Genomic DNA, 24,375 nt, shown 5'->3' on the forward strand with positions numbered 1-24,375 from the left:
ATGAAAGTCTATTGCTGTGGCTGTCACATTATCCCTTTTGTATTTGCAAACAAAGCAATGGGGAGGTTATAATAGACACTCCTTTTAGGACTTGGCGTCCAGAGCATAGTCTTGGTGGTGGGAGTGGGATTCTGAGGGGGAGTCTGTTTCCCTCAGTCGTCTTTCCTCTTTCCTGTTTTCCTAACCTTCTTTCAGAGGAGGAGGAGGAGCTGGGCTGGAGGACACGGATCTATAGTCATGGAGAACTGTCCTGGAGGTGTCGGCATCCTCAGACTGCAGTGAGATGTTTACCAATATAATCATAGTAGTCTTTTTATCCCAGTTTGTGGGAAAACCATGCTAATATTTTCCAGTTGTTAAATTTTCTACCATGTGATTTTTTAAATAACAGCTTTATTGCAATACAATTCATGTATTGTAAAGTTCACCCATTAACATGTACGGTCCAGAGGTTTTGAGTGTATTTTTAGAGTTGTATAATCATCACCAGTGTCATTTTAGAACATTTTCATCTCCCTCAAAAGAAAGCCCCTAGGCATTAGCAGTCACCCCATGGCAACCACTGATCTTTTTGTCTATGAATTTACCTGCTCTGGACGCGCATATTAATGGTATCTTACAGCGCACGGTTCTGTGGATGGCTGCTTTCACTTAGCATAATGGCTTTGAGATTCACCCATATTATATACCTTGTTCTTTTCTTGTAATATGTTTTTGTTGTTGTTGCAGTTATATAGCAAAGAAATAGTCATTCTGTCATCAACAAAATTATGAGTTGTCAGAGTGTTTTTTTAAGTTTCATGTTTTAATGATACAAGAGTAAGAAGAACCAGAAGCAGCCATTAATTAGGGAGATATTTTAAATCGGGAGTCAGTATATGCAAACCAAATATGTTCTGTGTTCACATGTATTTCATTCAGAGAATATTGTCTAGTTCAGGTCTGTGTACTATAAAACCAGAATCGTATGGAATATGATTTTGAGTTTTTTATTTCAATACATTTTGAAAATTTTAATGTAGTTTCTTACTCTCCCTTTATTCTTCTTGACTGTAAGCATAAAATGACTTGAAAATATAAAAAATGTAGAAGAGTTGCTTAGACCCAGGTGGTAAATAGTGAGAACTGTTTATCCTGATAAAGTGTTAGGTGAAAGTGTTAGTATCCTGACAAACTGAGGGTTGGGTTGACTGCTGATGGGAGTGTTTGTGGTGCAGGTTTTACTGGAACAACGTGTGGAAGTGGCATCAGAACAGTATTACTGTCTCTAAGGTTTTGAGCCAGGGCACCGTATACACTGTTGTTGTTGTTCAGTTGCCAAGTCGCGTCTGACTCTGCTGCCCCGTCCCCGGCACGGCAGGCCTCCCTGTCCCTCACCGTGTCCCGGGGTTTGCCCACGTCCATGTCCACTGCGTTGGTGATGCCATCCAACCGTCTGTCCCCTCTTCCCCTTCTGCCTTTGATCTTTCAAAAAGTGTACATCGTTCCTTAAGACTAAACTCTGCCAGTAAGAAAGGTGCGTCCTGCTGAGCTGGTGGCCGCGTGCCTCTGTGCGAGATGGTTTGGGAAGGCGTGGCCGGTTCAGCCGGTGGACTGGGGTCAGCAGCCTCCTTGATCTGTGTCCCTCCCACCTGGCTCTGCGCGGCCGTGGCTTCAGCTTGTCTGTCTGCTTTACCTTTCTGTTTGGTTTCTCTCCACAAAGAAGCTTAGCTCAGTACCGGGCCTGACTAATCTTTAGGGTTTCAGATTTAATATTTTATTGTATATTTGAAGTGATAGGATGTGATGGGGGACTGAATGTTAATACGATGTGAGTAGAAACATAACTGATTTTAGGAGTATCTTTCTTTGACTAAGGGAACTTGAGCTAAAATACACACCAAATAGTAATTTATCAAAAACAAGCAATATATATTGGATTTATTGATAGATATTTATAGATTTTCATATCACGTTTCTATATAGTTAAATGTATAGAAATAGTCATGATTGGTCTGAGGCTTTGTAAAGAGGAGGAAAGGAGAAAAAACTCTGGATTTAATGGTGAAAAGTATAATATATCTTGGTCCAGAGACCAGAGAAAAATTGGAAAAAGTTTTATATTTTTTAAGATAATTTTGAGCCAGTGAGAGAGTTTCCACCTAGGACAGTCTAGCAGCTATTTGTGTTTTGTTTTGTTATTTTCAACTTAATTATACAGAGTGAGTGAGTTTACTTTCTTATAAATAAGCATTATTTAGAAGCCTTCTGTTCACCACTATGGAAGAATCCTTAAATAGCATTTAAATCCCCAGATTCCTCTTCATTTTAAATAGGCTGAATAGTCACAGGTGAGCTAATGAATACAAGCAGTTACTGTAGTTTAAGGGAGTGATTAAGTTGTCTGGTGGTGGTGGTGTTCAGCCCCTCAGTCGTCTCTGACTCTTTGCCACTCCATGGACTGCAGCTCGGAGAAGGCGATGGCACCCCACTCCAGCACTCTTGCCTGGAAAACCCCATGGACGGAGGAGCCTGGTAGGCTGCGGTCCATGGGGCCGCTAAGAGTCGGACACGACTGAGCGACTTCCCTTTCACTTTTCACTTTCATGCATTGGAGAAGGAAATGGCAACCCACTCCAGTGTTCTTATCTGGAGAATCCCAGGGACAGGAGAGCCTGGTGGGCTGCCGTCTATAGGGTTGTATGGAGTCGGACACGACTAAAGCGACTTAGCAGCAGCAGGACTGCAGCTTGCCAGGCTTCCCTGCCCATCACCAGCGCCTAGAACTTCCTCAAACTCATGTCCATTGAGTCAGTGATGCCATCCAACCATCTCATCCTCTGTCGTCCCCTTTTCCTCCTGCCCTCAGTCTTTCCCAACTAGTTAGCTCTTTGCATCAGGTGGCCAAAGTAGTACTTCTAAAGAATCCACCTGCCAATGCAGGAGATGGGGGTTTGATTCCTGGGTCAGGAAGATCCCTGGAGGAGGAAATGGCAACCCACTCCAGTGTTCTTGCCTGGAGAATCCCCTGGATATAGGAGCCTGGCGGGCTCTTGCCCATGGGGTCGCAGAGTCAGACAGGACTGAGCATGATGCATGTTTTAAGGGCATGATTACTAGCTGCTGAATTTAATTCTCAGAGAATGTCAGTTCAATTTGTCCATCCTGTCCTCAGTTCAGCCCAGTGTCACAGAGCATCATTCCAGGGAAGCCTGGAATTGTTGTCGGCACTCTTTCCCCATCTTTTTCAAGATGTCCAGTTTCTTAAAGGGACAATTTAACAGAATTTGAGAAAAAACTTTTGAAGTTATATTGAGTATATATCTATCTGAAAGCGATATTTTATAATTGCTTAAGCAATTATAGGTTTCATTTTAGAAGTTAGGTTTTTAATTTCTTAATCTTTTTATTGAATTATCACATAGAGATCTTAGGTTTATAGCTTAGTGAGTGTTTGCAAGTCTGTCCGCTGTGCAGCCAATGGGCAGATCACATGCAGACCCCTGTGGCATCTCTGCAGTCTCCTGGCCCTCTCACCCAGCCCCTTCTGAAGGCAGTCATTGCACAGGTTTCTCTCATTTCAGATAAGTTTTGCTTACTTTTGAATTTCAGGTAAATGAAATCAGATAGTGTTTACTTTTTCCAAATCTGGTTTTGTTGCCAAACCAAACTTGGGTCCACGTGCCCGCATGCAGTTAAAACCACTCAGGGTGTGGTGAAGGAAAGTGTGGCATTTATTGCAAGCCCCAAGGAAGGAGTCCAGGGGCAAGAGCCCTGAACTCCTGATGGGCTTCAGGGAAGCACTTTTAAAGGCCAGGTGAAGGAGGGTGGTTGCGGATCTGTGATCTGTGCTCAGCTTATGCACAGTTTTCTGGTTAGTTGATGGTGAGATAACCGGGGTGGTGTCACAGGGGTTAACATCATCGAGCTTCAGACTCTAGTAAGTCTGGGGGCTACGTGCTCATGGTCATCAAGTAGTTAATACATCTTTTCAATTATCAGTTCCCGAGCTGGGCTTTTGTGACTCAGGGAAGGCCTGGGAGACTTCAACTTTTCCACGCCCAAGAAGCAGGCAGGGAACATGGGAGGGTCTGTCTCAGGAAGGCCTCATAAGGTCCTGCTTTGCTACAGTTTATTGCTTATCGTGGTGTCTGTGAGAGTCATCATTGTTGTTGTGTGTTCTTTTCTTATTGCTAGCAATTATTCTGTTGTCCATGTGCCAGACTTAGGTCTTCCATTCTGCTGATGGTTGGGTGACACGAGTAGTTTTTAGTTGAGGACTTTGATGAATGGCGCTGCTGTGAACATTCTTGTGCATTCCTTTTCATAAAAATAGACACAGCTTATTGGGTATATACCAAAGGGGAAATGCTGGGTCTGAGGGTATGTACATGTTCAGCTTAAGTCTTTGTGCCAAAGAGTTTTCCAAAGTGATTGTACCACTTTATGTTCTCTTCAGTATCACGTGATAGTTATAGCTGCTTAATGTTTTTCACCAAGACTTAGTAGTGTCACTTAAAAAGAAGGATCTGGTGTGTGTATGGAAACTAGTATTTTTGTTGGTTGCTGGTAATTAGCTGTCCAGAATGTCCCGGCAGTTGAGAGGTTACCTTTAAAAGAGTAAATAATTTAATCAGCTTGAAACAACTTTGAGTACTATATGAAAGTTCTTTCAGCCAAGATGGTTTGTGCTTGTCTTACTGTTTTACCAAGTTTAAAAAAGAAAAGAGTTGACCAACTGGAATAAGAATTATGTCTTACAGAAAGCAGTAGCAAGATGATAGTAACCTTATTTTGTTAGTTAAATAACTATATGCTAAAAGACCCTCAATCCTAGAAGAAAAAGGAACCAGCCAAAGCTGTAATGGCTTCTTAATTCTTACTCATTGTTAAAGTAACTGGGATGAAAAAGAGTGTGTAAATTGAGGCATAAAACCAGATTTCAGGTTCAGTTATTGGCTTACAGTAAATTGGAAACTTTTTTTTCTTCATGAAATTTCTAAAATGTTTTTGCAATCGTTTAAACCTTTATTGCAGCCGAGGCAATAAACAGGGAAGAAATCCAATTACTTTATGTGCAGAGCTTTCATTTCCTAGTTAATGAAAGAGAGGAAAAGTCTGGTCAGTAGGAGCATGTATGTGTTACAGTCCCTCACAGTAAATTAAAATTTCCTTAAATAGGAAATAAGAGAAATACTTCCTCAATAAATGCTTTGATGAAAGCTAGCCTTCCTGGTTAAAGCCTGTGCTTAAGAACGTTGCGGCCAAATGGAAGGATTGGCAGTTAGGTTTGATGGGCAGTTGCGGGTAACAGAAACGGCCCGTGCTTGCTGGCGCTGAACTCTGCAGGTCGTTGTTCTGGGCCTTCAGCACGCGTTATTTCATAGTCCTCACAGCAGCTCTGTGAGCGCCACACCCTTCCTGTCCTCCTTTACTGCTGTGAGCCTGGAGACGCACCTCTGGTGACCTATTCCTGGTCACAGCTGTTGAGTAGCCAAGCTGAGGTCTGAGTCCGAACTTCCTGCCTTCAGGGTGTTTGCTCTTACCTGGGGCCTCTCAGCGTGTTACTCTTACAGCTGAAAGTGGAGGGAGGAGGAGGGAGGAAGGTCGGGGTTGGCTGAGTGTCTGCTAAGTGCAGCGTTGTATGGGTGCTGGATAATTCTCACAGAAGCTACATTGTCATCACACTAGGAGAAACAAAAGATTCAGAGAGTGAAATTTACCTAGAGTCCCACAGTGGTCAAGCAGGTCTTTCTAAAAAGGAGGTCACTGATAGGGAATTACTGTCTTCTACCGAACGTCTGCTATGGATTAACTGAAACAACTGCTAATACCCATCAGGAGATAGCGAGTTGCTTGTGTCTTAGGGCCACAGTTGCTAATACGAATGTTTCTGGAATGATTCAGCATTCCATCTCTGCTAAGTAATAGCAACATGGTACCCTGAAAAGAACATAGACTTTGGAGTCAGAAAGACCTGTGTTTATGATTAAAATTTAAAATGGTAGCTAAAAGAGTTTGTATGCATATATGGATGGGCCACTTACCTGCCCAGTCCTGAAGATAGACCCAAATTATTCAGCAGATGCGTAAGGAGTGCCTGCTCTGTAACAGACACGGGTGTAGGGTCTTGGGGTCAGCAGTGAACAACTCAGACAAAAATCCCTGTCCTTTAGAGCTTACAGTCTAGTCAAATGTGTTGTGATTTGCTCTTGGGAAACTGATCGTCTTGATAGGGCCTTGTTCTTGTTCTGGCAGCTGCATAGGTCAGGGGCCAGTCTACCCGAGAGAGGTCGTTTCCGTCAGCCTCCAGGGACAAGGCCTTAGGTTCTGTCTGTGCTGGCTCTCTCCAGGACTGTCAGTCCTTCTCTGTCTCTGTTTTTGCACAGGTGTTCTAAGTGCATTGCTGCTAAGTCACTTCAGTCCTGTCTGACTCTGTGTGACCCCATAGACGGCGGCCCACCAGGCTCCCCCATGCCTGGAGAATCCCAGGGATTCTTGCCTGGGATTCTCCAGGCAGTAACAGTGGAGTGGGTTGCCATTTCCTTCTTCAATGCATGAAAGTGAAAAGCGAAAGCGAAGTCGCTCAGTTGTGTCTGACTCTTCGAAACCCCTTGGACTGCAGCCTGCCAGGCTCCTCCATCCATGGGATTTTCCAGGCACAAGAGTATTGGAGTGGGTTACTATTGCCTTCTCCGTCTAAGTGCATTACATATTTATTAACTATCTCTTATGTGATGAACCCTGTTCTAGCACTGGGGGTGTAAAGATGACATCAGAAAAAAGCAAGTACCCACTGGGAGCTTATGGTCTGGAGAAGGATGAGGAGCAGAGGGGGAAGAGGAGGAAACCTTCTGTCTCTGCTGGGGGTGTCTGCCCAAGCCTGCCCTCTGCTCTTTGCTTCCCTGAAACTAGTCAGACCCTACAAGCAGGGGTGTGAGGCTCATTATGCAAGTCCCTTAGCTTCTGTCCTTCCCTCTTCCTGACCGATGCTGATCCTCAAGTCTCCCTGGGAGGGAGGGAGGGGGAAAGATGTATGTGTGTGTGTCTGGCCCATCTGCCTTAGAGTCACTTGATCTTTTCATGCCACTTGCCCGTCATCCCGCTTTTCTGGTAGGTTTTATTAATTTTTTTTGCCTTTCATATTAGCCATCGTATATAGGAGGTTCTTGTGGAAAAATCTTCACTCTCTGGTCACTGCAGTTGAGCCCCCATAATATGAAAGGATTCCGTGCAGATAATGTAGTTGGAAAACGGCTCTCATTATGTGCAGTCCACGGTCGCACAAGGATTTGATCAGGGAAAGCCAGGTACAAAGGGGAGACCATTTCCCAAGATGGGCCCCAGGATGGAAAGCTGCATGGCGTGCCCCGACTCAGCTGCTCGGTCTGGGCTGTCGGCGTGCTGCCTGCCCCGCTCAGCCTGGCCCGTGGGGCCCGACCCCGGCTGGCCGCCCTGACCCGCGCCTTCCGCTGAGCAGTCTCTGCCTGCCGCCTGCTCTCGCATCCGCTCGTGACTGCAGATCTCACGTGGGCCTTGATGTCGCCTCACCGTCCAGCTGCGCTTCCCTCCTTTCTGGCGTGTTCGCGTTCTGATCTTCCAGACTTAATTTCACGTGTTCTCGCCCCTGTAAACAGACTCCATGTCCCGCTTCAGTTGTGTTTCAGTTTCCTGTGGACTGAGGACTGCCCGGCCCGCCCTCCTCTCCTGCGGGAAGGCTGCTCTGTGGACCGAGACCTGCAGCTTCTGCAGGGACGCTTTCCCTCCCAGGGTCCTGCCGCCTCGTCCCCCACCCGGCTTCCTCGGTTTTTCCTCTCTACGGTATCTTATTATCTCGAACTATGATCACCTCCAGCTACCACTTTTGTTTTTTTTGAAAGGGTCCTCTTTGAGCCTTCTTACTGCTTTCCTGTTTGAGAGCTCCTCCTCACTGCATTCGACCCCAGTTTCCGCTTGCACCTCTCTCCTGATGGTCTCCCCGGATCGAGGTCGCCAGGTACCTCCATGTTGCCAAGTCCCGTGGATTTTTCTGCGTGCTGTGTTCTCACCAGTTTTCTGTACAGAGGACCGCTCGCTCTTCCTGACCACATGCTCTTGTCTTGGTGTCCACGAGCCCCTTTCTCCTGGTTTTATCCTCGCTTCTTTCCTGTTCTCACTCAGTAGCCTCTGTTGGCTCCAGCTCATCTCCCAGATCCCGAGAAGTGAGTCCCCAGGTACCTCCTGGCTCTCCTCCCCTCTCTCTGCCAGCCCTGCAGCTTTTACCGTCCCGCGTGCACAGACAGCCTCCTAGCTCCGCATCTGGGCTTGACCGGTGTTCTCTGTTCACTGGCCCCTTTGTCACGGCTGTGTATCAGAGGTGTGGCTCCTCCTCTGCCTGCTGCTTCCCCTGTGTCAGGATGCCGCCTTACTAGTAGGCTCACTGAGTTGCTTAAGGCAAATCTCAGAGTTGACCCAGTGCCCCCTGCCCCTTCGACACTTGCTTCCACCAGTGAATCCCAGTGGCTGCCTCTGTCCTCTTTCCCTCCGGGGGCCCTCCCTTTCCCTCCGGGGGCCCCCCTTTCCCTCCGGGGGCCCTCCCTTTCCCTCCGGGGGCCCCCCTTTCCCTCCGGGGGCCCTCCCTTTCCCTCCGGGGCCCCCCCTTTCCCTCCGAGTGCCCTCCCTTTCCCTCCGGGGGCCCTCCTTTTCCCTCCAAGCTGTCTTTTTGAACATAAATGGGATCATGTCCCGTGTCTTCTCGTTGCGCACAGAATGGTATCAGCTCCTCGGGCCTTGTTCTGAGGCCCTCGTGTGAGGTCCCCACACACATCTCACATCTGATCTCCCCTCCCGTCCTCACTCTGCCTCAGCTACCCCCCTGCTGTGTCCCCAGAACGGCCTCTTGCCACCTTCCCCTGCCTGGGATGCGTTCCCACATCCTCTCCTGGGTGCTGCCTTCCAGTCGTTAAGAGTTCACTGTAAACAGCACCTTAGACACAGGCTTACCCTGAGCACCTAATTCAGAGTATTCAGAGGCCCCTAGTCATTCTTGACTGTGATGCCCTGTTTTAACTTACCCTGTGACGTTTACGCAAGGGAATTCCAGAAAAACATCTAATTTTGCTTCATTGACTATGCTAAAGCCTTTGACTGTGTGGATCACAACAAACTGTGGAATATTCTTAAAGAGCTGGGAATACCAGACCACTTTACCTGTTTCTTAAGAAACTTGTATGCAGGTCAAGAAGCAACAATTAGAACTGGGTGTGGAACAACAGATTGGTTCCAAATTGTGAAAGGAGTACATCAGTGCTTTATATTGTCCCCCTGCTTATCTAACTTATATGCAGAGTACATCATGTGAGATGCCAGGCTGGATGACTCACAAACTGTAATCAAGATTGCCAGTACAAATATCAACAACCTCAGATATGCAGATGATACCACTGTAAGAAAGCAAAGAGGAGCTAAAGAGCCTCTTGATGAGGGTGAAAAAAGAGAGTGAAAAACTGGCGTAAAACTCAACATTCAAAAATAAAGATCATGATATCTGGTCCTATCACTTCATGGCAGATAAATGGGGAAAAGTGAAAACAGTGGCAGATTTTATTTTCTTGGACTTGAAAATCACCATGGCTGGTGACTGCAGCCTCAAAATTAAAAGACACTTGCTCCTTGGAAGAAAAGCTATGACAAACCTAGACTCTGTATTAAAAAGCAGAGAAATCACTTTTTCAACAAAGGTCCACCTAGTCAGCGTTATGATTTTTCCAGTAGTCATTTACTGGTGTGAGAGTTGAACCTGAGCTGAGTGCTGAAGAATTAATGCTTTTGAAGTGTAACGCTCGAGAAGACCCTGGAGAGTCCCTTGGACAGCAAGGAGATCCATCCTAAAGGAAATCAGTCCTGAATATTCATTGGAAGGACTGATGCTGAAGCTGAAACTCTAATACTTTGGCCACCTGGTGTGAAGAACTGAAACTGACTCCTTGGAAAAGACCGTGATGCTGGGAAAGATTGAAGGGGGGAGGAGAAGGGGACGACAGGATGAGATGGTTGGATGCATCACTGGCTGAATGGACGAGTCTGAGCAAGCTCAGGGAGATGGTGAAGGACAGGGAGGCCTGGCGTGCTGAGTCCTCGGGGCCAGTGGCTGAGCCCCAGCAGTGGCACCTAACACTGGCTGCTGCTTCCTTCGTGGCTGTTTATTAGTTCTCTGCTCTGCACCTTTGCCACACGTCCCCACAGTGCAGACTGGAATGTTACTGCCTCAGACGCTGCTGAGCACCTGTGCTGAGGCTTAATTACCCAGCAAATGACTGTTGGTAGAGCCCGCATTTACTGTGGAAAATGATGAGGTAGAAATGGCCCTCTTTGTGTTGGGCTGGTGGGGAGGCTGCATGGGGAGCGGACACGGTGGTTCCGGGGAGTGGAGGGAGCCGTGGGAGGACGGGCACTGGGACCTCAGACTGGAGCGAGCTGCGCTCTCCACTGTCGGCCTGGCTTGGGGTGCAGACAGCTCCCTGTCATGTCACTTGACTGCCTAGAGTGAGTTTTGAATGGACCAAGGCCTCAGAGGTGCTTAAACACATAACTGACCAGGGAGCCTGCAGGGAGCATGTAAACAGCTTCCTTTCAGGATGCCTTTTCCCTCCAACTGATACTTTTAATTACCCACCATGGGACAGTCCTTGGAGTCGCAAGGAGTAGGACAGGCTGAGTGACTGAACTGAACTGATACTTTTAATTACCCACCATGGGGAAGTCTTTTAAAAAATAAGGGAAAAAGGTAAAACCACCTTTGTAATACTGGAAAGTGTTTATAGCCAAACTATGGAAGATACTTTTAAAAAGTAGTATCTATAGCTGTTGTATTGATGAGTTGCTGGTGAATGAATCATTAATAAATTTCAGTTCTAAGAGGGTTAGTTAATATGCTAATAGCTAAACTAATTTGTCTTTTAATAAGCTTAGAATATGTACAGGGGCCCACTTTAAAAGGAGTTTTCCTGCACTGACATTCTGGTGCACTACTGGTAGGCTATATGGAAATGTGTCACGAGGCCTTAGGGACACCCAGCCGTACCTACATCCACCCAGGAGTTCTGTAGAGACGAGGTATTTAGGACCCATGTTAGGTTTTTATGTGCCCGAGGCTGGTAAGGACGTAAGCACCTGGGGACCGAGTGTGATGAGGCAGCCTGGTAGTGATGCCGGGGCTCCTGACCTGCCGCTCTGCCGGTGGTGAGGGGTTACTGGTCATGGGGACCTGAACACACAGGGAGCGTGCACGTGCGGCAGGGCAGGCAGTCTTTTCTGTCGGTTCCCCGGGCCTGCTGGGAGTCCTTTGCAGCTTTCGTTTTGGTCTCTCCCTTTGGAACTGGAGCAGTAATTTTTCATACCCAATAATCTTTCTTCGTTTGTTGGTAAAATACCTGTTAACTTGTACAATGTGTTTAGTTGCCTTGAAAGTTTTTCCTCCCATCCCTCCCGGTGTAGTGGCACTAAACTGAAGGCCCACATTTCTCTGGCAGAACTGTGAGATAGGAGATTGGGGTTATCTATCTTTTCTCTGGTTTAAAAAGAAGACATAAAGCTTGGAAGTGAAGTGTTGAAACACAAGCATTGTGTTATTCTGAAGTAGCCACAGCCAGGTGCCAGAGAGAGGATTTCTGTCCTCTAGGAGAAAAAGAAACAGGCCAGGTTGGGTTGGCAGGTGGGTGCGGGAGCTGAAGGGGAGAAGTAATTGTAGCAGCGTTTGTAGTAGGGGCTGGGATGATGATAGTAACTTTGTGGCAAGAAGGCAGCTTGGATCACTGTGTTTTGTCCTGAAGAGCACAGTCTCCAAACCCTTACATGTAAAGGTGACTCTAAGATTTTATCGCTAACTAATAAAAGTAAAAAAATTAGAACATGGGTTTACTGCATGTGAACTTAATAAATACCAGTTGTTAGTTGTGGTTGTGTTGGCTCTGGTAACATGAAACTGTATCTTTGGTTGGATTTCTTAGCAGATTACTAGAATACTTTAACATGAATTTGACATATTAAATATCAGATAATGTTATCGTGCTAATAATATATAAGGTATCATTCTGAAAGTATCTGTTCTTTGCTAACAGTGATTTCATTTTATTAGTGGGTATTTTACTTTGTTAAAACCAAGAACTTTAAATAGAGAAACACCACATCTGTGTTTGAGAACTGAGTGAATGGTTTCTAATACTGAATTACTGAATTTCTGTTTCCGCTTCTGTAGACTTAATGTATCATCTTATGCAAACAGTGAAAGGATGAAAACCTCTAGGTTTCCTGTGAGTTAGTAATAAGTTGATGTAATTTCTAGAGAGCTCACAATCTGCCTATAAAGGAAGTCTTGGAACAATATGTGGGATCTGGTAAAGGAGGCTGACGTTGGTGTAGTGCCACTGCATGTGTCTGGTGACCCTGTGTTCCCGCCCAGTACCTGGTGACGTGATAATCCATAAGGCCGCCAGCTTCTGAGATACTAGCAAGGAAGGAGCAGGAAGAGTCAAGTTATAATTGTACCGTTTAAATCTCAGATGTTTACATTGTGTTTTTATTTTTACAGTTCACAAGGCCCTGTTGTAATAACTATCCTATCTTATCCTCTCTTGTTCATCCTCTGGCTTTCTCCCTTTCTTTATGTAGGTCTGAGTTTCTGATCTACATCATTTCCCTTCATTCTAGAGAATTCTATCATTTCTTGCACGGAAAGTCTGCTGCCAACAGATTCCCTCAATCCTTGTTCCTCAGAGAAAGTCTTTACTTTTCAAGGATAATTTCACAGGATAAAGAATTATAAATTTATGGGGATTTTTCTTTCAACAGATTAAATATTTGATATTTGAGTTGGGTGTCTTTCTTGCTTGCATGATTCCTAAGGAGAAGTTAGATGTAATTCTTATCTTTGTTCTTCTTTGGGTAAGGTTTTGTTTGTCCCCCTCTGACTTCTTTCAGGAGTTTTTCTTTATCCTTGATTTTATGTGCTTTGAAAATGATATGCCTCGACATAGCTGTTTTTAGCATATATCTTGCTTGGTGTTCCCTGACCTTCCTGGATCTGTGCCTTGATATCCAGCATTAATCTGGGGGAAATTCTCTGTCTGTATAGCTTCAGCTATTTCTCCTGTCCCCCTTTTCCCTCTCTTTTCCCTCTGGTAACTCCCAGGATGTGCAAATTGCGTCTTTTGTAGTTGTCCCGTTTAGATGATGTTTCTCCACCCCCACCCCAGGCTTTTTCACAGTGGAAATTTCTGTTGATGCACACTTACGCTCAGAGATCCTTTCTTCAGCCATGTTTAGTCTGCTGCTGCTAAGCCTAGTAAAGGCATTCTTTATTTCTGTTACATGTTTTCAATCTGTGCCATTTTTTGGTTCTTAAAATTTCCATTTGTCCGCTTACATTGCCTGTCTGTTCTTGGCATGCCATCTACTTTTTCTGTTAGAGCCCTTAGCATAGTAAATGTAGTTGTTTTAAATTCAGTCTGATAATTCCTACATCCCTGCTGTATCTGAATCTGGGTCTGATGCTTAGTCTGTCTTTTCAGACTGTGTTTTTTGCCTCTTTGTATGCCTCGTTTTCTCTGAGGCTGAATGTAATGTGATGTACTGGCAAAGGCACCCCAGTCAGTGGGCCTGTGGTCACAAGGGGGTCTGTGGGGGGCGGGGCAGTGTTCAGGAGACTGTGATTAGGTCTCGTCTTTTGGCGAGGCTGCATCCCTGGGCTGTGCACTGCACAGGTGCTTCTGGTTTTCCCATCGTAGGTGGGACAGGATGGCCAAGGGCACTGAGGAAGGTGTTTCCCTTCCCCGGGTATCAAAGTGTGTTGATGCCGCTTTCTCTCCTCCCAGTTAGGGTGGATCCGTCCATGGGAGATTCATTTCCTGCTTGCAGGTGGACAGCGGAGAGTCAGAGTGTTTAGGGTTTTTTATTCTCTCCCACCTCACCCCCACTGCTGTTTCTCATGCAGCATTGATTTAGAATAATCAGTATGTCATTGAGGGATACTTTGGGGTAGCCTGTCCTGGGCCCCTGGTGCTGGTTTCAACTCTCGTGAGTTACGACTCCCTGTATTCTCCTATCTCCAGTTTGGGTGAGAATTGGGGAGACCCTGTGGTTTGCCCTGTGACTTTACTTCTCTGATGGATCTGAGAAGAGTTGCTGGTTTTTCAGTTCTTTCAGCTTTTTACTTGTCAGAAATTGAGTGGTGACTATCAGGCTGCTCACATGTTAGACCAAAAGCTATTCTGGTTATGTTTATCTTAATTTTTACCTTGGAAGTCATGAGCTCATTCGGACATTATTATTATTTTTTTTACGAAACAAAAGTTGAGGCTCAGGGCCAGGGCCACCCACATAATTAGCAGGGCCATTACAGAATAACAATTAGAAGTCTCTTGTTCAAAACCAAGAAAGAAGTACTATGAAAGATACTGAAATATAAAGTTCTTTTTGTTCTACAGTTGCACCACTTGTCTCTTAAACTTTATTTGCTATTTAATGTTGTTAGAAAACATTTAAATTTACATAATTAACTTGAATTTTATCATTCATCTTAAGAAGTTTTTTAATTTATATATTTTTGAATGTGTTCGGTCTCTGTTGCTGCGTGGGCTTTTCTCTAGTTGTCGCAGCAGGGTGCCTCTCTAGTTGCAGTGCACTGGCTTCTCATCGTCGTGGCTTTTTTTCTTGCAGAGCACACGCTCTAGGAGCTTGGTTTCAGTAGTCGTGGCCCATGGGCTTGGCTGCTCCGTGGCATGCGGGGTCTCCCCAGGCCAGGGGTCCAACCGTGTCTACTGCATTGGCAGGTGGATTCGTCACCGCTGAGCCGCTAGGGAAGCCTTATCATTCATCTTTGCATTGTACAGTGAAAGTCTTAATTGCAAACACCAGAGCACCTGTCTGTGGAATCACCTAAAGTACAGTTTGCATTTCTTAGTGTGTACATGCACATGGATTTTGCTCTTAGAAGAATAGTGGAAAACAGTGGGCATGGCTCCCTGAGCCGGGTGTTGTGGGTCCTTGGACTCTTTAATCAGTAGAGATTGATAAGAAGCCAGATGAGAGAGTCAGGCAAGGCTTTATTAGGACTCCAGGGGTAAAGACAGGAAACAGGTTCCCCGACTCGGCCCTGAGCAGAGGTGAGTCCTGTAGATGGGGTGTGGGTGGGGCGGGCCAGTGGGTCAGGCAGGAGGGAGCGGCTTCGGTGGGCTGCTCCCCGGTGGTGCTGTGTGCGGGGATGGTGCTCAGGACCCTGCTTCTGCTCCTGGCTCCTCAGAGTGGCAGTGGATCTGTGGCCTTCCATATCTTGCTGTTCTTGCTTGCCCCACCTGCGCGTGGGCAGTTGCCTTTAGTTCCTTGTTGTCCCATGTCTGTTGCTGGAGCCGGCTGCTGTCCGGGGCCGGCACTGTGGCAGAGGGCCCCGAGTCGCCGCCTGCTGGGAACGGTGCACAGAAGCAGCTGCGCTGTTCTGGCCTCCCTTCTAGATAATGCGCATATTCTGTGAGGAGACTGAGAGGGGAGGGAAACATGGGAGGTCCTTGGCAGAGGTGAGAAAGGAGTCCTGGGTCTTTCTCCTGTCCAGAATCATGCCCTTGCCGTCGTGTGCTTTGAGAGGAGGAATCACGGCCCCGGGGTGTCAGGCCCACCTCTCTGTGTGCCTCGTACTGACCCCACAAGGGGGCCCGGGGTGGCGTTCTGTGCTCAGGTGAGACAGGGCAGCGCGGAGCCCCCTGCGGGGACGCACATGGCCTCTCTCGAGATCAGCCTGCATTCTCTTGTCTCTTGTCCCATTGTGTTTGCAGAATCACATTCAAAGAGAAGATGGTGAATGTCCAGGTGTCTGAGTGTTAAGCCCCGTTTGGGCTCTCAGGGGGCTGTGCGTGTTATAGCTACTCAGAGATGTTAGTGACCTGCTCACTGTTCCACACAGCTGGAAAGTGTCCAGGCTGGGTTTGAGATGTGGGTGTTGGCTAATGCTTTCCTTTCCGCCCCTCCTGTCCTTCCAAACCCTGGTGTCGAGGGCTGACGTTCAGCAGGTCGCAGTGAGGGTAACCCAGTCCAGAAGCAGGGGGCTGGAGGCTTTGGCACCAGGCCCCGAGGTGTGTGCAGGTGTGATGGCTGAGGGCTGGCCCCTTGCAGCGGGGCCCCGTTTAATTTGTTCTTTCTTTCCTACTTTTGCTGTAATAAGTAAGTGGTTAATTACAAAAAAAAACCTACCCTCTTTTCCCTTCCCTGCAAACCTCCAAACTGCTGTGCATATGGGGATAAGAAATTGGTGTGGGTACTCCAGACTGGGTCCCTTTAAGAGTGGAAGCTGACGTTGGACTCCCAGGCACTGAGTGGGGGTATCCCAGGCAGCTGGGCCACAGGGCCGCCAGTCGGAGGACGGCGCTCAGACACATGCTGGGCCCTGCCGTGGCTCCCCCGAGCTCCTCCTCGTCACCACGCTGTCTAGGTCTGTGTCTGTGTGCTTGACCAGAATGAATGCTTTTCAAGCTTAGGAATCACGTTTTACTCATTTTTGTGTCCCTCATACTTATGATTCTGGCCGGGATTTGTAAAAGGTAGCCCTACAGCCACCATCAGCTGCCAATTTTGAAGCCCCTGTTATGTACCAGCTCTATGAAAAAAACTGTGTGTTATTTTAATCCTCACCAAAGCGCTTGCACAGTTTCCAAGGGAACTTACTCGCGTAGGTGTTCGGTGTTTGCACGGAGCAGCGAGAACCTTGGCGGGCCTGGTGTGTGAGGCATGTAGGCCACTCTCTGAGATGCTGTCCAAACTGAGACCAAAGATGGGAGCCAGGAGTTTAGAGAGAGGCAGACGTCCAGAGCTTTAGAAGGAAAGTGTAAGTGGGTGATGAGTGCTTGTACCATTGAACTTGGCATGAATTCTGTACAGAGTGTAGATGGAGTTTTCTTTTTCATTTACTCCTTTCAGAGTGTTAGCCACATTAGATTCCCTAGAACAGTTTGTGTCAGCCTAAGCTTAGTGGTTGCAATTCTCAGATCTCCTTCTGGTCCAAATGTAGGCAGCGGGGCCTGGTGAACAGGTTCTGGGTGGACTGTGCGCTGGGTGGATGGCTGTGCCCAGAGGAGTCCAGAGAGAGACGTGAAGTTGCTGTCGACGAAGCATGCTTAATCCTGCAAGCTCAATCTCGGACTTCATTCTCCACCGTTTTTATTAACTGCGTGTATCACTGTCATACTGTTCACATTTTCAAATGACAAGGCAACAAAGGTTAGTTAGTTAAGCTATTGCGTGACAGAATCAATTCCTCCAGAAACCTTAAACGCAAAATACCAGCAGATTGGATAACAGTCAGTTCAGTTCAGTCACTCCATCGTGTCTGACTCTTTGTGACCCCATGAACCGCAGCACGCCAGGCTTCCCTGTCCATCACCAACTCCCGGAGTTTACTGAAACTCATGTCCATTGAGTCGATGATGCCATCCAACCGTCTCATCCTCTGTCGTCCCCTTCTCCTCCTGCCTTCAATCTTTCCCAGCATCAGGGTCTTTTCCAGTGAGTTGGTTCATCGTTATCAGATGGCCAAAGTATTGGAGTTTCAGCTTCAGCGTCAGTCCTTCCATGAATATTCAGGACTGGTTTCCTTTAGGATGGGCTGGTTGGATCTCCTTGCAGTCCAAGGGACTCTGAAGAGTCTTCTCCAACACCACAGTTCAAAAGCATCAATTCTTCGGTTCTCAGCTTTCTTTGTAGTCTAACTCTCACATCCATGCTTGACCACTGGAAAAACCATAGCTTTGACTAGAGGGACCTTTGTTGACAAAGTAATGTCTCTGGTTTTTAATATGCTGTCTAGCTTAGTCATAGCTTTTCTTCCGAGGAATAAGCGTCTTTTAGTTTCATGGCTGCAGTCAACATCTGCAGTGATTTTGGAGCCCCCCAAAAATAAAGTCTGTCACTGTTTCCATTGTTTCCCCATCTACTTGCCATGAAGTGATGGGACCAGATGCCATGATCTTGGTTTTCTGAATGTTGAGTTTTAAACCAACTTTTCATTCTTCCTCTCTCGCTGTCATCAAGAGTATACTGCAGTCAGAATTGCTGACTAATACCTGTGTACCTATGCCACAACCACCAGAGCTTTGGCGATTTTATGTTTAGTTTGATTTCTCCAAACAGAACTTTTCCACATCATTGGACCAGTTGAGATGCTTTTATACACATAGCAAATGTTGCTGTGTTACTGAAAACCATACACTGTCCACAATATACCAGTGCTTACAAAAGTGAAACTGTCTGTAGTCTTGGATTTAAAGGAGTGGCAACATTTCAGGACTTCTTGGGTGGAAAAAAGTTGGCAGAGAGAAAGTCCACAACCAGCATGGTGGAGAGTTCTGACGAAACGTTGTCTACTGGAGAAGGCAGTGGCAAGCCATGTCAGTATTCTTGCCTGATGGCGGAGCAGAAGGACACGCGCTCTTCTTCTCCTTCGAGAACTCCAGAATTACAACTCACCGCTGCATAGCTGTTGAGAAGGGAATGTTGGATCCCACCGAAAAATGGTAGCCCGCATCCAAGGGCAGAGGAGAAGCCCCAACAAGACGTCAAGAGGGGCGAAATCGCAGGTGGAATCAAACCCCATGCCAGCCAGAGATGCTCGGGGGCTTAAACAAAACCTGTGCGTACCAGGAGAACCCTCAGAGACTGAGCCAGACCTGCCTTTGAGTGTCTGAGTGTCTCCTGTGGAGGTACAGGTGGGTCAGCAGTGGCCTGCTGCAGTGGCAGGGCTCTGGGTGCAGCAGACCTGGGCATTGCCTAAGCCCTCTTGGAGGAGGTTGCCGTTAACCCCACCAGAGAGCCGCCAGAACTTACACAGGCCTGGGGAAACAGACTCTTGGAGGCACAGACAGAACCTTGTGCACCAGGACCCGGGGGAAAGGAGCAGTGACCCCACCAGAGGCCGACCCAGACTTGGGCAACAGTACAATTCTGAAATAAATGAGCTGGACCCGAGAGTGCCCTGAGTATAATGGCATAAAAGAGGACCTCAGCGGATTTTAGGTGTTAGTGAGCCGGGTGGGAAAAAATGGGCTGCCAGGGCTGCTGAGGGGTGTTCACTCTTCATTTCTCTGCTGAGTGGCAGTGTTGTGGAGAACAGGGATAAGTGGGTAGATGGGACAGGCTGCCTGAAGAGAACCTTTCTAATGTTTAGATTTTCTGCATGTAAAATATGCTGTACCATCATGTACACTGAATCCATAGTAGTGCCGGGATTTTTACCAAGAGCAGCCCCATAGGTGAGATGTCCCAGCGATGCTTCCTGTGTTATGTAGTGACTTGAGTAAATGTTGTCTAAGGCTCTGTCTTGTTTTGAAATTTATATAAATTTTTGCTACTTATCCAGCCCAGGGAAATACTGTTTGAGATTGTATTGTAGTGTCCCTCGGCCATGAGAGCCATTGACTCAAAGATGTCCATATGAGTGGGGACACACAGTCAAATGTAGATTACAGTTCTAAATTGAACTCTAAAAATAAAATTTAAGAAACAATATAAAATTCAGAAGCAGAGTACACTAAGTAATGATAGCCTTAATGTGAAAAAAATCTGTAAAGAATGGTAAAGAAGAAAAAAAGAAACTCTAACAAGATTCTAAATAATAAAACAGTAAGATTGGGGGAATAAGCAGGAGTCATGTGCAAGATTAATTCTCAGGTTGTATGTAATTTGATTGTGAAAGCACACACATACAAACATGGTTATTTTAACTATCAGAATATAGTAGGAATGTCAGAGAGTGACGTATTGATTACTGATACCATGCCACTGAGTGGCTTTAATGTGTGAACAGCATGGATGACATGGTCTGAATTCTGAGTCTGCTTTGGAGTGGCATACAACCCAACAGCTTTGAGTAGCTCATCATTCATACATTTTTACTAAAAATTGAAGTAAAGCTTAAATCCCGCCGTTGGGATTTCATAAGGCCCCGAGATGAGAGAGTGTTCTGGGAGCGGCGTGTTGTCGAGCAGCTTGTTAGGGAGTGTTCAGGTTTCAGGCTGTGGGGAGGTGGCAGGTTCGGGTCTGTCTTCCCGGGCGTTGGTCTGTCTGTGTCCTGGCCGCCCACCCCACGCCCGAGGTGGCGGTGGTCGCCTTCTCCTTTTGCAGGGCCGCTCGTGTGCCTGGCGCACCACCCCAGGAGGAGTAGCTTTGATTTTGCAGCTCACCTTGAAAATTCATCTAGTTCCTCGCTCTAGGGGGCTGTTCAGGTCCTCGCACAGCGTGGCCCCACTTGCGTGTTGAGTCTCGCCTTTGGTCACCTCCATACCCCTGACCTCCGGGTTAGGCGGGCAGCTCCTCTGTCTCTCCCACACTTGGTTTTCTTCCTCGGGTGCCTTTCAGTCCCTACTTGTTACACGCTTTCCTGTCTTCCCTGCAGACCGCAATGTAAATACCGCTGCCTTTGTATCACTTTAATATGAGAGAGGTAAACAGTGTGTTTTGTCTCAACTACCTTTATGAGTCTGTGAATGTGAAAGGAAATTGATTATAGACAAACTAGTTAAGGCATAATCGGAGATAATAGTTTTTAAAGAAAAATTCTAATAATTACATCTAGACCTTAAAAAGTTGTATAGCTTCCCTATTCTTATGTATTAACACTATTATTTACGTTAATTGGTCAGCTAAGAAGAGTGAATCACCTTCTAGAGGCTGAGCTCTTATTTCTGTTATTTAATAGGGTAGAAATGGTGGTAAATGTAGGAGTTAGAAACTACTTGGTTTTGATTCAGTTACCTTCTGTGGTGTAGTTTTATGAGTTACAAAAGATTGGCCTGGTGAAGCCTTTGTGAATACAGATTCCTCTGCTAATACAGATTTTAATCATTTGAATGAGACATTTGCTCAATATGAATCTAAGGAAATTACATTTTATAAAATTGCTTTGTCTAAGTAAACCTGTGTTCTTGTTTATCAGGAAAATTTGTTTAATAAATTATAGATTGCCTAATTTTATTCTTCGACAGCCAGCTTCATTCTTCATTTATTAAAAGGCAAATTCTATACGTGATATGCAGGAGAATTCGAAGTGGAATGCTTCTGTACATACTGCTTGACATGTTTAAGCTGAGTGTAGAATATCAACAGGGAGACAGTTCATGAGGAAAAATGTGCTTGTCAAGCTCTTAACTTACTATTCTTACACTGTGTTCTTTGCCAGCCCCAAATTCTAACGAGACAATAGCATTTTCCTTCTAGGTCTTCTAAAATTTGGCTTTAAGAAACTGTACTTTATATGGTAGCTGTATTTCGCATATCTCAGTTTTACATCCCTGATGGTTTAGCAGGTAAAAAATCTGCCTCCAGTGCAGGAAACAAAGGAAACACGGGCTCAGTCCCTGGGGGAAAGATCCGCTGGAGGAGGAAATGGCAACCCACTTCAGTATTCTTGCCTGAAAAGTCATGGACAGAGGAGCTTGGCGGGCTTCAGTCCATGGGGATGCAAAGACAGACACGACTTGGGACTAACAGTAACAGCAAACACATGATACTTGTAGATATAATACCTAAAGCATCACAGCCAGGGCTGTGACCAGGGAAGGCCTGCCCCTGGAGGATTTGATGTCTGTGTGCTTGTGGCCATTCAGTCCCCAGTTCCCTTCCAGACTGAAGTGTTTGTAGTAACACAGGTTGTCCAGTTAAAAAACAAAAACAGAGAAGGAACGTATAGCAGTTTAAGTATTCAGTTGAAAAGAATGGCTTATTTTGTTACTGTAGAGTGTGCTTTCTTTGAAATTATTTTGCTAATAAGCAGGGTATGTCTTAACCTGTGTTGGAGGTTGAAAAAGAGAATGTGAAATGGGTTATGTTAAGTTTCTGAGAATTATATATAGTTAACAGGCCAATAATTATGTGTTTGAGAAGGTTAATAAAGAATTGATATCTGTTATGGTATGCTAGTTAATTAAAAAAAATTTTCTGAGAGAGACAGTAGTGACCAAAAACAAGTAAGGGGAGATACATGTTCTTAGAAATTTATATATTTGTATAGCTAACAAGCAACGAACTCATGTAACAACTAAGCTATGAGTTCTTTAGGTAATTGAAGAAGTGATCTTGTAGGAGAGTGGTTTGAGAAATGAATGAGTGATTGAATGAATGTTTTATTTTTTTGGCTTAAGAGAGGTAGGTGGTATATTCAGTGGAATATTACTCAGCCATGAAAAGGAAGGAAGTGTCAGCATTTGTAACGATATGGATGGCCTGTGAGGGCATGATGCCCAGTAAGGTAAGTCAGGGAGGGAAGGGTATGTGTAGCCTCCCTGGTGTTGGAAGCTCCTGGACACGAGGACAGGTTGGAGGTTGCCGGAGGCAAGGGTGGGGTGAGCAGATGAAGAGTGCTGGGAGAGGGGTTACAGAGAATCAGCCTGCAGTTAGAAATATGACTCCAAGTTCTAAAACAGTTCCATTGAACCGCCATCATATGCCGCAGAGAAACTGTGAAGGAAGAGTCAGTAGATGTGGCAGACGTCATCATCTGTCTTATTTTAAGAAATTGCCACAACCGCTCCAGCTTTCAACAGCCACCACCCCGATCAGTCAGCAGTCAGCAGCAGGGAGGTGAGACCCTCCGCCCGCAGTGAGAGTACGACGTGCTGACGCTTCGTCAGCGCAGTTTGTCAACTAAGTTTATGTCATATTCTGAATCCTGTGTTACCATTCACTGATCTTCACGGCATCCTCACCAGAAGTGAATTCCATCCAGAGAAACAGCTGTCTGCTCATCCGTAAGAAGCAGCTCCTCATCTGCGAGGGTTTACCCTGAGATTGTAGCATTGTGGTTACATCTTCAGGCGCCACTTGTAGTTTCAGTTCTTATGCAGTTGCTATCGCGTCTGCAGTTCCTTCCTTTATGAAGTCTTGAACCCTTCAAAGACATCCATGGGGGTTGGAACCAGCTTCTTCCAGACTCCTGTTAATGTTGATATTTGGGCCTCTTCTTACGAATCACGAATGTTCTTGATAGCATCTAGAATGGCAAATCCTTTTCAAGTGACTTTCAGATTCAACAGAGGAAGAAACACCATCTATGAGATATTCTGTCATGCAGTCCATTTGTCCCACTTAACAGGGCTCAGGCAGCATAGATTGAGCATAATTTAAGGGTTCCAGGATTTTTGAATGGTAAACGGGCATTCAGCTTTTAAGCCAACAGCTGTATTAGCCCCTAACAGGAGAGTCAGCCTGACTTTTGAAGCTTTCCAGCCAGGCAGTGACTTCCCATCTCTAGCTGTGAAAGTCCTAGATGGCGTCTTCTTCCGATTGAAGACTGTGTCATCTGCCTTAAAATCTGTTGTCCGTGTTGCCGCCTTCATGCACTGTCTCTGCGAGCTCTGGGTCCCTTTCTGTAGCCGCCATGTCAGCACTTGCTGCTTCACCTCGCACTCCTGCATTGTGGAGGCGACCCCTGTCCTCAGCATCTCACCGGCCAGCCTCTGCCCGCTTCAGCTTCGGAAGCTTCTTTACCCCTCTCAGCTTTCTAAGGTTGAAGGGAGCTTAAAGGAACCGTGTAGCTGGTTTGATCTTCTGTTCAGGCCACTAAAGCTTTCTCTGTATCAGCACTAAGACTATATCTGTTTTCTTATCACGCGTGTGTTCACTGGAGTAACACTTTTTGTTTTACGTTCACAACTTGGCTGTTTGGTACAGAAGCCCTACTCGACCTGTCTTGGCTTTTACTGTTCCTTCCTCACTGAGCTTAATCATTTGTTGCTTTTAATTTAAAGTGAGGGACGTGCGACTGTTCCTCTCCTTGAGCACCTGGACACCCCTGTAGGGTTACTAACCAGCCTGGTTTCAGTCTTGCTGCGTTTCAGGGAACAAGGAGGCCCGAGGTGAGGGAGGGGATGGGGAGCCGTCGATTTCTGGAGCAGTCAGCACACACGTTTATTGATTGTTTGCTGCCTTATGTGGGTGTGGTTCACGGCACCCCAAAACATTTCCAGGGTAGCATCAAAGGTCGCTGATCACAGAGCACCATAACAAATGTAATAGTGATGAAATGTTTGCAACACAGAGACACAAAGTGAGCATTTGCAGGACAAGTGCTGCATGCAGGTTGCCGCAGACCTTCGGTTTGTGAGCAGCGGCATGTCTGCGGGGCTCGGTAGAGTGATTGCTGCCCCGCGCGTCAGCTGGATCCCGGTAGGGCCGGGGGTGCCCGCCTGTGCTGGCAGCCTGGGGAAGGGGGATGTGCCCTGTCCTCAGGCTCCGGGGCCCGCCCGGCGGCACAGGGAGCAGGAGCTTCTACGAAGTGTGGGACGTTCACGGAAAGGGCTTAGATGCTTAAGACCAGTACATTAAGATTACAGTTCTGTTTTTACTATCTTGGGGTCCTAATATGTCCAGCTTATCATTTCAAGT

The 24,375-nt window shown here is 46.3% G+C and overlaps 1 protein-coding gene across 4 annotated transcripts in view; it reads left to right on the plus strand.

Moving 5' to 3' along the window:
- Positions 1 to 24,375, plus strand: part of SMAP1 (small ArfGAP 1) — a 158,603-nt gene that overhangs the window by 107,433 nt on the left and 26,795 nt on the right. The gene's annotated exons all lie outside the window — the stretch shown is intronic.

This window comes from Cervus elaphus, chromosome 28, assembly GCF_910594005.1.
Source record: "Cervus elaphus chromosome 28, mCerEla1.1, whole genome shotgun sequence".
NCBI lineage: Eukaryota > Metazoa > Chordata > Mammalia > Artiodactyla > Cervidae > Cervus > Cervus elaphus.